This window comes from Pygoscelis adeliae, unplaced genomic scaffold (assembly GCF_000699105.1).
Source record: "Pygoscelis adeliae isolate BGI_AS28 unplaced genomic scaffold, ASM69910v1 Scaffold24, whole genome shotgun sequence".
In the NCBI taxonomy this organism is placed as follows: domain Eukaryota; kingdom Metazoa; phylum Chordata; class Aves; order Sphenisciformes; family Spheniscidae; genus Pygoscelis; species Pygoscelis adeliae.
Window position 1 is genome coordinate 5,243,595 of NW_008824806.1, and position 15,018 is coordinate 5,258,612.

General features: G+C 44.2%; 1 protein-coding gene across 2 annotated transcripts in view; it reads right to left on the reverse strand.

The window, feature by feature from the left end:
* The window catches only part of C1QTNF7 (C1q and tumor necrosis factor related protein 7), a 51,916-nt gene that overhangs the window by 33,674 nt on the left and 3,224 nt on the right, over positions 1-15,018 (reverse strand). Inside the window, exon 1 of one of the 2 annotated variants that reach the window (XM_009324100.1) lies at positions 2,941-3,194. The exons of the other annotated variant lie outside the window; for it this stretch is intronic. The gene's annotated coding sequence lies outside the window, so the exon portion shown is untranslated. Of the gene's footprint in view, positions 1-2,940; positions 3,195-15,018 lie in introns of those variants that run through there. 2 annotated transcript variants of the gene reach the window in all.

A 15,018-nucleotide genomic window follows, 5' to 3' on the forward strand; every position in this document is an offset into this window, starting at 1 on the left:
AAAGAGCATATCCTGCATCACTGTTGAGCCCTTCTAGCACCCCTCCAGCACCATGAACCCTTCAACAGCCCCATGCCTTCTCAAAGGTGGAAGCAAAGATTCCAAAGCTTGGTTGAAATTAGGCATTTCTCTTCTTTCAAGTCATGCTTGTGCCTTGTGTAAGCACTGAGTCCATGCAATAACATATCTTATGTCATTCTAATTAACAAAGCCTTCGACAATCTGTGCAATAATCCGTTCTTAAGATCAGCTAATTCAAGTTTAAACAGTTGTCACATGCCACAGGCTGTCTGAAGAGATTTCTTTAAAAAACAAACTCTTCAAGTCTGAAAGTCAGGTGGAGAGGGAGAAAAGAACTAAAATTTTTAGAGCAGTAAATGAATATCCAATAGCAAAATATTTGGATCAAATATGTTTATGTGGCTGCTTTTCCTTGAAAGAAAATGAGAGCTATCTTCTTATTTGAGATTTATTCTTTCCATTTGTGTTCCCAAATTTATTGCTGGTCTAAGATCTTACGTTCTTGGATTCCCCGCTCATTGAATTTCATAGCTGCACCTCCTGAAAAATGAAATTTTAGAATAAGAAAGACCAAAAGATTTTTTTCTCAGTTATTTCCATAGGCACTGCATTATTTCCTCTGGGAAATTTTGCAAGAGGAAGATTTCAGCCTGCTCACAGTATACATTAGAGTGAGAATGCAATTCACAACCGGGGCAGCTCCTTTGACTCTTTTTGTTGCTTGTTGGCTTTGACTGAGCTCAGACTAGCACATTTTGCAGTTGGTTTGCAACTTGAAAACACAAGTTGAGTAATGGGGTGAAAATATCTCACAACAAATAATCCTGAAGAACATGTGGTTTATTGGTTTGCAAGCTAGGAAGTGACATCAAGCATCCAGACATGGATACTTTTCATTTAATGCATCAGTTCTGCATAGTAAGACAGAGTACATTCCTCCCCATAAAATATACACAACAAAGTATTTAAAGATGTTCAGATTCAAAGCTATAACCATCTGCTTATCACAGACATCTGTTGCTTCAAAGCAAAGGACTATATGAAAGGTTCAGAAAGCTTTAGAGCTCAAAAGATGCATTTGCCAAGAGACTAATGGAACACATGAATATACATAAATTCCAAAAATATAACAAACTGCTGTTTTCTCCCTGGAGTGCAGTTACACCAGCTAGGTATGTGAGAGCTGAGTTGCAGAGAAAAAAATAATAAAAGAGTTACCTCAGCTCTTACCCATCTCTGTACTAAAAATGAAACCTTTTGTCACTCTCCAAATACTATTGAAAAGCAACATCATCTTCCTCCATCAGCAGAGGCGTCTTTCACACTGATCCCTACATCTCTGAGTTGCTCCTGCCAATACACCTTCAAAACATGATTGTTTCCACCCTGCAACCTTCTTTCTACAGAACCTTTCCCCCTTCTCACTCAGGGAGGTGACACCTCAGCTTCACAGGGAACAACACGCTGCAGCTCCACAGCCCTACATGTCTATTGATTTCCTTGCTATTTTGGCACTCAGGTCTGACTGCCTGGCTGAAGTCAAGGAGAGCCTTCCCATTGACTTCAATGAACCGTGGGCATCTCCCTTAGTGGACAGTGCCTCTTTCCCCACGTGGTTCTTGCATTGCCATAGAAATGTTTTTTGACAAAAAAACAACAGGGGGGGGCTGAGAGTGGTAACAAGCTCTTTGGGGCAGTGACTGTTCCTCTGAGCACCTGATGCAAGAAGCAATTGTGGTGGCATATCTGCAATAAATAAAGTTGGTATTGCCCTGTGGGTATGTGCCAGATTTCCACTGTGAGGGTTGGAGGGCAGAGTTTGCACCTTGCAGACCTGTGGGTCTGGAGGGAAGGACCTGCTAAAAGTTACTGGGAGCTGGGAAAAAGAGTGAGCCGACTAGAAGGTGCAAAGTCAGAGGGACTACATACTTTTGGAAAGGTTGTGAGGAATGCAAAGGGGCTAGACACTGTCTGGACAGGAAGATACTGGGAACCCTGACTACATTAGATTTCTGTCTCAGGTTAATACCACCTGTACCTGGTCAGCAGAGCTAATCAAGCTTCCTGGCACAACAGCCAGTTTCCATTCACTTATTACCCTTTCTGCATATGCGCAGCCATCAAAAGGGCAGGGAGGACCTCACAGATAGCAAGAGAAATTTGTGATTTCAATGCCTGTCTGCCAGGCCTTTCGATGCCAATACATACATGAACTGCATAGCGAACAAGGAAATGTCATGACCTTAAATTACATTGTGAAGCTCAGAGAAAGTTGATCCATCTCCCTACAGTAAACTCCAAATAACCATACAGAAAGTGATTAACTTAAATATGAGCATGAACATCAAGATACATTTTATAAAGCAATCAAAATTTTTCTTCTGTCATTTAATGTTCCTCTTAGTCACATAACCTGTGACCTCTTAAACCTCACTATAAAGCAGATAAAATCCCACAAGACCACAAGTTCAATGTGGGGGTTATACACCACTTTTGGGTTCATTGACACCGCTTTATAAACTACCCTTCTGCTCTTTGTTTTCCTTTGCACAGGTTTTGCATTTTCCTGCCAGCTTCCCATTGTCCTTGAAATCAGAGTAACAAGAAATTGAAGAAATCAGACAGTTCTCCACGCCAATCACAAACAGAGAATAGAAATTGTTGGTGATCGGAAAAGCAAGCAGAGCCTTCCCGAGCTGCGTACAGATTCTGCTCCTCACACTACTCGCAAGCAAAACATTTCTAGAAAGGTAAGTTATTTATTTATTGTGCCAACATACATGCATTATTCAAAGCAGCAGCAAGACTACAACATTACTAGTATTAGGAAATTAATCTCAAGTTTAGATTACCTCAGAGTTTTTATGAGGCAAGAGAATATACAAAGTTTGCTTCAGCGAAATAAAGCCCTTTACTTACATGGCTTGCAAGAGCTTCCAGCAGCTGGAGTCTCTGAATTGCAGTGCATGCAGATATTGTGCTTTGCTGAAAGCCCCCTAACTTTGGCACTGGGGACGGCATATAACTCACCGGTGCTTCAGATTGATAAATAATTTCCTTTAAAAATAATCTCACGTTTTTTTATCAGTGGTGCACACTGAGAGTAGACTGCAAAGCAGAAAGCCTGTCTGGCATTATGAGGAAAGAGTTCTCTCTCAGCTGAATCCAGAAAAAAAAGGAGTCCTTGACCTCGACAACTAGAATAAATCTACTATATCTGCTGGCTCTTCTCTGAATGCATACTTAAGCAGTAACATAAGAGTGAGCGATCAGAGCGCAGAAACTGTGGCATGTCATGCTCTGCACCGGTAGCGTATGTGAGCAATGCTTCTAGTGCAGGCACAGCAAAATGAAAACACAATGCGGGTTTTCAGCTTTTATTTTGTCCACATATTTTAAAAATTAAACAAAGATGACAGGCTTCTCTATTTCAGTTCACAGCTCACAAATGGCAGCGCTCTCAGCTCTGTCCCCTCTGCTGAGGTTCCTTGTGTTCCAGATGAGGTTACTGCTGACTTTCTATTTCAAACCTCGATTTTCTTAGAATCTCTGTATGTCAGCCAGGAAATGTAACCCAGGCTGAAGTTTAGCATTTCAGACGTCATAAATACAATGAATTGCCTGCAAGCAAAATGAGCGTTTTTCAGATTTTTTTTTTCCCCCTTCAGAAGATCTGTTTACTCCTTTTTTTCCTCTTTCTCTTTCCTTTGGTCTACTTAAACATTAAACTTCATAAAAACAAGCACAGCTTTTGGAGCAAGTCCTCAGTAGAACAAATAGTGAGACAAATATGAAAAGCAAGATAATGATGTAGCTTAAAATAGGTAAATGTAAGGTTTCAGCAAAAAAGAAGTTCCCTGCTCCATTGTAAAATTAAATTTACAAGAATAAAGACATTACTTTAAACATAGTCATTCAATTCCCAGACAATGAGGATAGAGGTTTTATGGAGAGGATGAAAAAAAACCCATATTTTAGGCATAATAAAAGGAGCAGCAAAGAGATAAGAAAGAAAGAAAATCAAAGTCCTAATTCATTCCATTGTATTCAGTTGCAAAAGAGGGAAAACGGGAAACAAACTTACAGTCTAAAATCAAACTTTAAAACATTGTGACTGCAATATTCCTGGCTTTATGAAACATAAAGATTAAAAAAAAGCCCTCAAAACTTTTAATAAGCGTTTCTAGCTTAAGAAAATAATAGTTTTTGATGAAGAATGATCAAATGATCTCTTTTGTCTAGTGTGTTATTCTCCTTGTGTGACAATGAACTTGAAAAATCCCCTACACGTTTCATATGTGTGTTAATCAAGGTTTTTCTTGACCCTCAGACTTGGGTTCAGCTTTTGTTGCTGCTTCTTTTTTTTGCAACTTTGTTAAAACACATGTACAACTTCAAAGTTGTTTATTGGTAATTAAATTGTCTTTCCCAGTTGTAGCCGACTAGTAGCAATGATACATTGTGTTGAATGAGAGAAGTCTCAGTTTCAATTTAGTTTCCATTTATATCCACTTCTTTGTCAAATGCTGAAACTCTAAGTCTACAATAAATTAATTTTGACTCTTTTCAGCTCTTCCTGCTGTTTTCCCCTTCCCTTTCTCCACTAACATTTTCAAAATATGAGGCACTATCACACCATATAAGTACATCTTGAATTTCAAAGTATTGGCATTGATTATTTTTTTTTTTAATTTAATTAAAATTGATGTTTGAAAGCTGTTGCTTTAAAACTAGTGTGGGTGCAAGTAGTGTTCTTCAGATACCAAAACACCTTTTCTCCACAGTGGGCTCGTCTCATACCTAGGTCTTATTTACGTAGGCGGTGCTGAACGCCCCTGCGCTGGCTCCTGCTCAGCCACGCAGGGGTGAACCTGTTGTCACCTGCCATGCTAGACCTCTTCCCTCTCTGCTAAGCCATCAGCAAGCACGTTTCCTCCCTCTCTCCCAGTTCAACTTTTCTATTTTTAGAAAATAGCTGGGATTTTTTTACTTTTAATCTTGTTTTATGATGCAGAGGCCTTGTGACCTGGTTTGTAGGAACAGGGCTTGGCACACAAGACTACTCGCACGTGCCCAGGTTTCAGACAGCAGCCCCATGAGTGGGGCGTATTGGGATCCCATCCAGCTTTCTGTCCGTAATCGCAAGAGGCTAAACTTCAAAACCCGCTTGGGAGCTATTACCTGCTTCTTTGTGAAGTGTTTTGAGACAAGCAGAATATATACCTAACTTCTGAGAACCAAATCTTGTTGTTTTCAGTATGGACATCTGAAACACACCACTAATTTGAGCGCCAGCTAATTACCCCCAGGTGTGACTCGGTTTCTGTCCCAGGGATCTGGCTTTCACCTGAGGAAGCCACAAGCCATCGGGCAGTGCACTTGCAGCTCCCCATGCATGGACGGTGTCATTTCTCCCCCAGCCTGTTTTGGCCACAACACAGCTGTGTAAGCCCCGCAAGCCTTGGGGCACTACATTTTACTGTGGCCACATGCAATCGTGTCTCACAATTGGAGGCAGCGGTAGTCTCTGAAAATATCATCTGCTTTACTGCGTATTGTATATGCATTCACAGACTTTTATATAGGAGTTAAGAAAACAGTTCACAAACTAAGGGCACAGTTGCAATTGCAGTTGTGAATGTGAAAGTGGAAGCTTGGCCAGGACCCCAGAAGCTGTAAAGCATGCAGAAATGCATGAGACTTGTGGATGAAGTCTATGTCATGATATACCACATCAAAAACTTTAAAACCTTTTTTCTTTTTTTTTTTTCCTGGTAGAAGTATAGACCCTTATATGTAAATTGAAATCCTGTGTTTCTCATTTATCTTTCAAACACTGTCCAGAAGATTGGTTGGGTTGTGCTGCCCGCGGGCTGGTAGCACTGCTCTGCTGGCATGACACTGTACGGTTACCTCTGAGACCCTGAGAAAGTAGGTCCCTACGTCTGATGTGACACAGTCCATTGAACTACCTTGATCAGACTTTGTTTTGAAATTGTCTGATTTTACACACAGCTTTAAAAAATTTGGGCATCACAGGGATATACATCCCAGTAGCTGCTATTTCCAGTGTCAGCCCACAAGGCTTTTACAAAGCTCACATTTAGTTACTTAGTGAGAGGTGCAACATACACAGAGTCAATAGGAACCACAAGGCTCCGTTTTGCTGTTGGAGGTAAAGACTGGGCCAGAAGGACTGAAACACTGATTCAGTGGCAATGTAAGATGACATGGCAGGTAAATGTGAACTAGAGAGCACATTTCCCAATATGGTGAAGTTTCATTACCTTTAGACGGTCATGTGGAAATAAACCATGCCATTGATTGGCTCCGTGGAGGTACAGTGTTACCTAAAGGCACTTACACTGTTTCTAGGATCAGGGGCCACGAGTAATTTGGGTGGAGACACTGAGATGCCCTGAATCAGCTCAGTCCATCATGACTTAGTTGGTCTGTCCCTGATGGAGGCAAGCTGCCTCCTGCAGCGCTACCTCGGGGGTGTGCACCATGGTCTCCAGTGCTCCAAGAGGACGTATTTGCGGAGGTGCAGCGTTAGAACAGAATCACAGGAGTAATTTGGGTTGGAAGGGACCTTTGGAGTTCATCTCATCCAACATCTGCTCAAAGCAGGTCTAATCAGCTGCCAGCTGTCTCTGCAGTATGTGCCATGATGACTCTATTATGCAGGGTTTTCCACTCCATACAGCACACCTGACCTCCGTTACCCCAAAGAGCAAGGAGCCGACTCAATGATTATGATCCAGAGGGATTTTGCATACCTTACTCCAAGTAATTACAAACTCTTGATTATTGCAGTATCTGATCACCCAATCATTTGATTATACTTATCCGGCATGGAAGCCAAAAAATAATATCTCATTTTACAGATGTGGACCTAAGGCACAAGGATGACATTATTTGTCAGAGTTCACATAGTCTGCGCAGAGCAAGAAATTGAGTGGTTGCCTCAGGGCTGGCATCCTACCTGCTGTCACCTCTCTGCGCATTTTAGCTATCAGCTATTAATAGCCACCCTGCTTTTACAGATCATTTTCTCAGGCAAGGGGCAAAGTAACACAGCACTTGAGAGGCACCAGCTATGTAATGGGTTCCAGTGCTGGAGCTGAAAGTGGGGGAAAATTAAGAAGTGCTAACGCTGCTGCTGTACATGTGGTGGGCAGCTGTACTAGGGATCATCAAATGAATGATTCTCCTTAAGACACAGCCCTTCTGACAATCTGGAATGGGATCCAAATTAGTAAAAGCTGGTTTTGGAAACCAGGAAAGGTCCCCGTGATCTCCACTGCTGTCAGTGAGAACTCATATTATAATGATCAAAAACTATATGAAGGTGAGTATTGCTGTAACTTGTTTAAATTGCAGGCCTGGAAAAATATACTTGAGACATCTGGAATCAGTTTTGGTTTTGAAATTCAGTTCATACATAAGGAGGGCTTGGGAAGAATTGAAAGACAAGATAGGCTTGTCTTGAAAGACAAGAACGAAAATGAAAATGTTTAAACAAGTGGCTCATATGCATGGCCCTCACACTTTGATCTCACATTTAGCTTTTGGTGAGTAATACTGTTTTATGCAGTATATATATAAATGGCATGTAGCTAGGCAACAATATATTACTTCTGGGAAAAACAAAAAGAATATAGCATGGGTCACAGATCTGTGCTAGACTTGTTCTGCTTCCTGGAGTGATCCAGTTAAGCTTCTTTGCAGCCCATATGTGGATGGCCCATACTGCCAACCTCTGAGCATACCTGCTCAGACTTGCCAAGCCAGCCAAATCAGGACTGCAGTGACATTTCGCTTAAGGTGAGATGCTAACGGCACCTGTTCACATGGTCTCAGCTAGTATATGAGCTAGTGAATAATGGGCAGGAACTCAGGAGCTGCAAATTCCTGTTGATGCTTCAAATTGCACATTAAAAATGAAGAAGTCTCACTTTTTAATGTGTAATTTATTTTAATTTTAATGCATCATTAATGTATAAAAAGCAAATCTCCTTTTTAAACCTGTAGTGTGTAATACCTTGTCCATATAACTTCTCAGTCTTGAAATCTGAATGGCCAGATCTTGAGCTGACATAAGTCGGTACTGCTGCATTGATTGCAAAGGCAGTGTAATTAATATTCACCAGCTGAAGGTCTGGCTCAAAAATGTGCAGAAGCACATATATATTCCCTTTCTGGTCATGTGGGTGCCACTGGAAGATGACTCAGGACCTGACAGATACCATGGCTTTATATTCACATCAAAGCTTATCCTTAGGCCTTTTACTATACCCCATGGGGGCTGAACATTTGTTTTTGAATGCTTCACTGAGTTATGTAATTTAGGAACATCAACAACACATACCATTAAAACCCATCAAAAACAAATCTTAAGCTCAGAGACAAATGTCCCGAGCCTGCGCTTAAGGAGCTGTGAGATCCTCCATTTGAGGGTCAGAAAGGATTTTTTTTAATAAACTGCCTTGCCTCTTAGAGGTCAGGCAACATGGGTGAAGCCTGGAGGTGCTTTAAGGCAAGGACTTTCTCTCTCTTCCATTGTGGGGTGTATCTTCAGCCAAAAGCAAAACTCATTTCAACTACTGGCTACTTCATCAGAAGTAGGAAGGCAAAAGAAACCCCTGGGAATTAGAAAGTATGCTTTGCATCAGTAGTTTGTGTCACTTCCCCATCAAAAGTCTGCTGCTCATGTACCTTCAACATGATAGTAAAACATTATGTTTAATATTTTGACAGATTAAGAAAATCATCCTTTTTGCAACAGATCAAATCCCCCATAAGTTAAATCTGTAGCCCTTTCTTCTCCACAACCTTGGAAAAAACAGTCAGAAACAAAAATCAGTGTCCCAAAATATCATGTTTAAGACATATCTGGAAATTTGAGACAGGCTTCCTCCTTCAAATTCATCAGTCTTTTCATCAGGTCTGGAGTGAGGTTGAGGCTATTTCAGACCAAGCTGTTGAAAATATCAAAGAGAAATGTTCCTTTCTTTCAATGAGCTGCAAACAGTCTCCTTCCTTCAAGTACAAGGCTTTCTGACACAAGGGTATCCCTGACCATCCCTCATGAGTACCGCATGAGGAAAGGCACCTCCTTAACTAGCCGCTTAAAGTGTATATCACCATTTGAAGTGCAGTCCAGTTTGCAAGAAGTAAAGGGCTGCATCATTGGTACAAACTAACATAATGGCATATGGTTTCTTCATTCAGGAAGAGACTTCAAAACTAAAAAGCAGACTGCAGCTTTGCAGAATAAACTGGTACTGGTGCTCTCATTGCATGTAGCTTAAAACTGCTTAAGCAATACAGGCTTGTCTGGATTGAGTTAATTTTTTTGTTTGTTTGTTTAGTCCAAAAATAGAATTGTTTCAGCCCTGTTCAGGCTCAGTGTTGTTCCAGTTGTCTCCAGTTTTCTTCTCAAACCCACTGTTTTCTCAGATCGCTTCATGGATATTGTCTACAGGATGGAAGGGAGCGTAGTAGCTGGGGCAGAGCACTGAGGGCTCTGATTCCTGCTCTTAGTGCTGCTGTTGACTCTAATCCTGCTTTTCTTCTGTTTTTCTTCTGTTCTTCTATTCTCCTTCTCACTTCCTTCAGCCTACCTGACATTCAGACTTGATGAGAAGTTATCTGCAATCCTGGTACATTGTCTAACCCTACTATTTAATAGAAATAATGGAGGAGAAGGGTTTTGTGACTGCTCCAGCCCTGGGCGATGCTGCTCACAGCAGAAGAGAGTGCTGAGGTGAGGAGCGCTGGTCATCGCAGAAGCATCCCACAGCATTATCACCATTCCTGTGTAAGAGTTGATTTCCCATACCCCTAGCAAAAAGCTGCATACGAGGCTATTCTACATTTTCTTACGACCCGCTCAGCTGCCACAATTAAACCTGAAAGCCCAAACTTCCCAAACCAGCGTGCTATGCCATGGCTGCAGTACATGCACCCACATGCCTGGGGTTGCAGGGGCTTATTTTTGTGTGTGAGAGCCCTGGGAGAGCACAGCCTGTGTTGTTGGGTCCCTTTCTGCAGCAGGGGCACCGGCATATGAGGAATGGGTACCACTGCAGCATCTACTAGGAAAGGACAGCTAGTTGAACCCTATTTTTAAAGGTGTAATTGAAGAAATCAGTACAGCCATCCATTTCCTATGAAACAGGGCTAGGTTTAGCACAGCAATTTGCAGATCAAGCTCGGTATTCTTCCTGTTTTACCTCTTAGGTAATAAACCTGTAAGCCCCTGGGGTTCAGGTAACACCATGCTAACGAGCCCTGCCTCCCTTTCCCTGCCTCCCTGAGCACACACAGCGACCCACAGCAGCAGGACCACTCTGCTGAGCCCCAGCATCCCCATCCTGTCACCCCTGCAGGCAGGGGTCCGCAGGCTGCCAAGGCCCCGCATGAGGACCCCCTCCCATTCCCACACCAGATACTTTCTCTTTTGTGGACACACAAGCATTTTGACCCTCCTACTGCTGGTAGGACTTGCCTTTTCCCATCACCTTTCACAGACACCCAAGGTGCAGAGACCTCCATTGGCAGCCCCCAAATTCTGCCCTTCTGCAGAACTAGGCCGGCATTGCTGCTGCAGGAGCTATTAAGACCTTTTTAAGGCTACTGCATTGCTGTTACTTCAGTGCTGCCTGTGCATGGCAGACATGCTGTGGCTAGGTGCCAAGCTGCCTGGAGAAGAGCCTTTTTTAATGAACAATAACACAAGCTGTAAGCAGTAGGAACTGGTGGTCTGAAGTAGGTGTCAGCAGAAGTAGGGTACGTATGTCGTTTGTAGGCTGGACTGCTCAACATAGGTGCACGTGCTGAAATACAGGCGCTCCGAGGTTAGCTGTGGCCTCCAGCTCTCGTACAACATAGGTAAAACCAATAATTTTCTCAGTCTTATCTGGAACAGGTTTGGACTGGGGTTCCTTCCCATCAACGCCTTCAGCCATTTCGCTGGGTGAAGCGAACGCTGTTTCTGTGAAAGCTCTTGGCGCAGCCCTGCCTGGGGTTTCGAGCGTGGCCTCGTCCGGGCGCCCCGCTGCACTCCAGCCTTCGCTCTCAGGCAGCCAGGGGTGAAATAACGTCTTCAAAAGTGAGAAGGGGTGCGCGCTGGAGCTGCCGCCGAGGCCTGCCTTTGGCACCTGTGCAACAGAGGGCTCCAGCGTCTGTTACACATAAATAATGTTCTGAAGGCCTAAATAGATAAATACTAGAGTTGTTGATGAAAGGAAGCAGTGCCAGCCACTTTTGGCCAGCGGAGCAGGAACGTGTCCCGTTGCCTCAGGTTGAAAAGGCTTTGGATGTTTAGGGTTTGCAAAAATTAGAGGGAGGAAACGCTGGTAATGACATCTGCCACATACTTGCTTCATTCATGGACAAATTAACCTTAATTATCCAATTTACAAATCAGCTTTAAGTGGAAGGGCCCCTCCTCACCCCCCACTGCTGCATATTTGGGGGATTAAGTTGTTTGTTTTCAGTGATAAATTAGAAACATCTGCTTCCGCTGACATGCTGGAAAGGAGGCATGTACGGCAAAGCGACTGGCGGGGCTGCTCCGATGCTGGGGGGGATTCAGTACCAGGGCACGGTCCTGCCAACCTCTAGCCATGGGGTCCGAAACGATTAGGCCCTTTTCCCTCTGCACGGGGGCTCAGCAGGGCAGGGGAGGTGCATGGCTGCTGCTGGGCTTGCTCAGGATGGTTTCTGGAGAGGTCGGAGCAGTGGCGAGCATCTCCAGCAGTGTATGCTCAGCAGAGCCTTCCTTTTAAGGGTGTCTTGGCAGTTCTTCCGTGCAAGCAAAACTGTTTCTGCTATGGGATCATCAAGTCTTAATGTCAAGGAATCCAAACCTCATGCCAGAGTCACCGCAGAGGTCGCTCAAGTGTGAGCAATGATGGCAGTAAGCAGTCCGGCCACCACTTCTGATGAAGAAAGTGGTGGTATCTGAGGGAATGGAGATATTTTACAACCTGGCGTATCTCCCCAGAGGTGATACAACTTCCCAATTGCCGAGACAGGTTGGAAATGGCCAAAAGACACATCACGTCGAAGCACTTCACACGGGCTTTCACCTCGTGCAGGAGGTATGAAAACAAGCCTCCTGGCTACAAGCCATTATCTGCAGGATTGGAAAGCTGGGGCTAAATCCTGCCAGGTGCAGCAATCCGAATACACCCTGGGCATCCATGGAGCTGCACCCATGATGGAACCAGTCCGTGCATCCCCTTATGCCACCCTGCCGAAAGGAACCACAAGGCTTGTTTTGACTTTGGTGTGGCCTGGATCTCACTGTGGGGTTTTAATACGTGCCCTATTGGGCTGCAGAAACAGATGGTTTACACACACCAGTCAGATATTTTTTTCAGCCTTTGGCAATCAAAACTCTCAGATGGCAGTGCTGGTCTGCAAGGACCCAAGTCATGCCTGCAGAAAGGGAGAAACTGAGATGCTGGGCGGTTTCTGACAACTCCTGTTCCTCAGGTGCCCTCTTTTTCTGCCTGGATATTTTCTCTAGGTGAGTTTAAGGATTATGTGCATTTAACCAAGTTTTTCCACTAATCTATCGGATATGTCAGAGCAAGAAACCCCAGGCAGATTCAGTGCATGCTCTCAGACTGGCTGTACGGTACAGGCCCTACGAGTTGGACAACCTGGCAGCGCAGGAGGCACCGTTCAAGTGTGATGCAGTGCAATGTAAATGTATTTCTGTCTGACAAATTCCAGGCACAGAAATTTTGAATCACAATTCTGCCTGAAGCAGGCTACAAAATCAGGACTGAGGTGCGTGGCCCCTCATCGTGCAGAGGAAACTCTCAATTCTCCTTAAAAAGCTGAAGGCAACCTCCAATGCAGCCTCCAAAACCCCATTCCGACGTAAAGCACTGTAATCCAGCTGTAAAGCTTAAAATTCAGTGAAATGCAGCCCCTCCTCTAGAGAAACCAAAAAATATCCACTGCAAACCCATGGACCTGGGTGTGCAGCAGAGCCCTCCTGAGACCCGGGGGCCAGCCCTGGGCAGAGAGGACCTGCTCTCTCTGGGGGTGCAGGAGGGAGAGGAGAGGTAGCAGGACAACCTGTTTCACAGCTAGCCAGGACCACTGACCCTGCTTGTCCTGCCTAAACTGTTCTGCCTGACTGCCCATGTCACTTGATCTTTGCATTCCCATGAGGGACACTTGGATACATGATGAAGTTGATGATGAAGTTGATGTTGATGAAGTTGAATCAGGAAAGGGAACTTTTTTTTCTTTCTTTTCTCTTTACCCAAGCTGGGGAGAGAATTGAAAATTTCCTTCCTCCAGGACAGGATTGGCGCCTGTGACCTGGACTCCAGACCTTTATGGGAATTGCTTTGCTGGAGCGCGGACCATCCTGTTCCCACCCCAAAAATCTGGAATGATTTCTTGCTGCCCCACAACAAAACTAGCGCTCAGAGGTCATCTGCAGACTTGGATCGCCACTTTCTAGCAGGAACGTCTGCACTGAATAACAGAAACAGTAACTCAAGAGAGGCCAAAGCAGTCTCAGTCCTCCTCCAGCCACTGGGAAATCAGCTAGAGGATTCCCAGGATACTGGGAAAAGGGTAGCGGAACCAAGGGGATGTTGGAGACAAGTAAAGACGTGTGGGACTGGGAGAGCTGCTAAAGCAGGGCTGTGATAAAAGGCTGTTCTCAGGTTTTGGGACCAAAAAAGGACAGGGTCTGGAAGATAACCTTCAGAGCATATCTGCGCAGAGCTGGAGCTCATAAAGACTCAAAGGAGCCAATTGCTCTGTAAAAAAAATCCCGACACGGTGTCTGGAATAAGCAATGGATGCAAAAAGCAGCCTAGGTGTTTCTCTGTTAAGTCCCAAAAGAGCCACTTCCACTGTTTAGTGACAGTGAAAAAGGACTCGAAAACAACAGTCTGGGATGTGTCAGGGAGGTGGGCTCAATCCCCAGGTGCATTAAAGCGCAGCAGGCCGGCGCTGTGTAGGAACATCAGTGCAGGGCTAGTAAGGCTGGCGTAACATCAAGTTTTTATAGACTGCTGAAAAGGGAAAAGACTTTTGGTCCTGAGTTGTAACTGCTAGCGCGAATAGCAGATGCGTGTTCCAGCACAGGGAGCGTCTCCCTCCAAGAAAAGGGAGAGTTTTCCTGGAGAAATCCAGAAAAAAGTTCAGACTTTTTTTTTTTCCAAAGGGTAAAACAAAAGGGAGGTCCCTCTCTCAGCAGCTCACAGATCAGGTCCCCCCCGTGCTGTAGTGACAGGATGCCCATGCTGGCCTGGACCCAGCCACGAGGCCCGTTGGACCAACAGAAAAAGGTGGGGCAAGCAGGCTGGACACACACCTCTTCAGCTCTGCCCTTCGAGCCCTCCTTGTTTTTATAGTATCGTCACTCCCTGTTTTTATTGCACATTTTTTAAACTACATTTCAGGTCCCGCCTCCATTATTAATACCCTCTCTGCTCTCATTTTTCCTGAAAAAAAAATATCTTTATTGAAAGAATGTAGCAAAAACTGAGAAATAAAACAGAGCACATGAATTACAATACATCCGAAAAAAACATTCCCTTACTGAACAGTTCCCTTCCTTCCCCAGCTTTAACCTCTGACTCTTGCCAGATGTTCCTGTTTGTTGCAGGGTGTCTGATTTTGGGTTTGGGGTCTCTCCAAAGGGGGAGGGCAGAGAGTAAGCTGAAAATAGGATGGGTGGCCTGATGGCGTCCAAACACGGTCAACTATCTCCATTAAATCTTGTTTGAGATTTGGCCTTCACTTCTGTAGGCCCCATTCGGGTCTGAGAGATGCGATACTCACACAGATGAGGAAGACAAATCCAGTAGATAGACTGAGGATGAGCCAATACATTTAAGCCAGCACAACATATGGACTTTCACATCTCTCAGCCTAGGAAAGATTGCTCCCCACAGATTTCTTCTAGGTTTGCCCAGACGAAGTGAAACGTCCCAGCCAGTGAGACTTTCC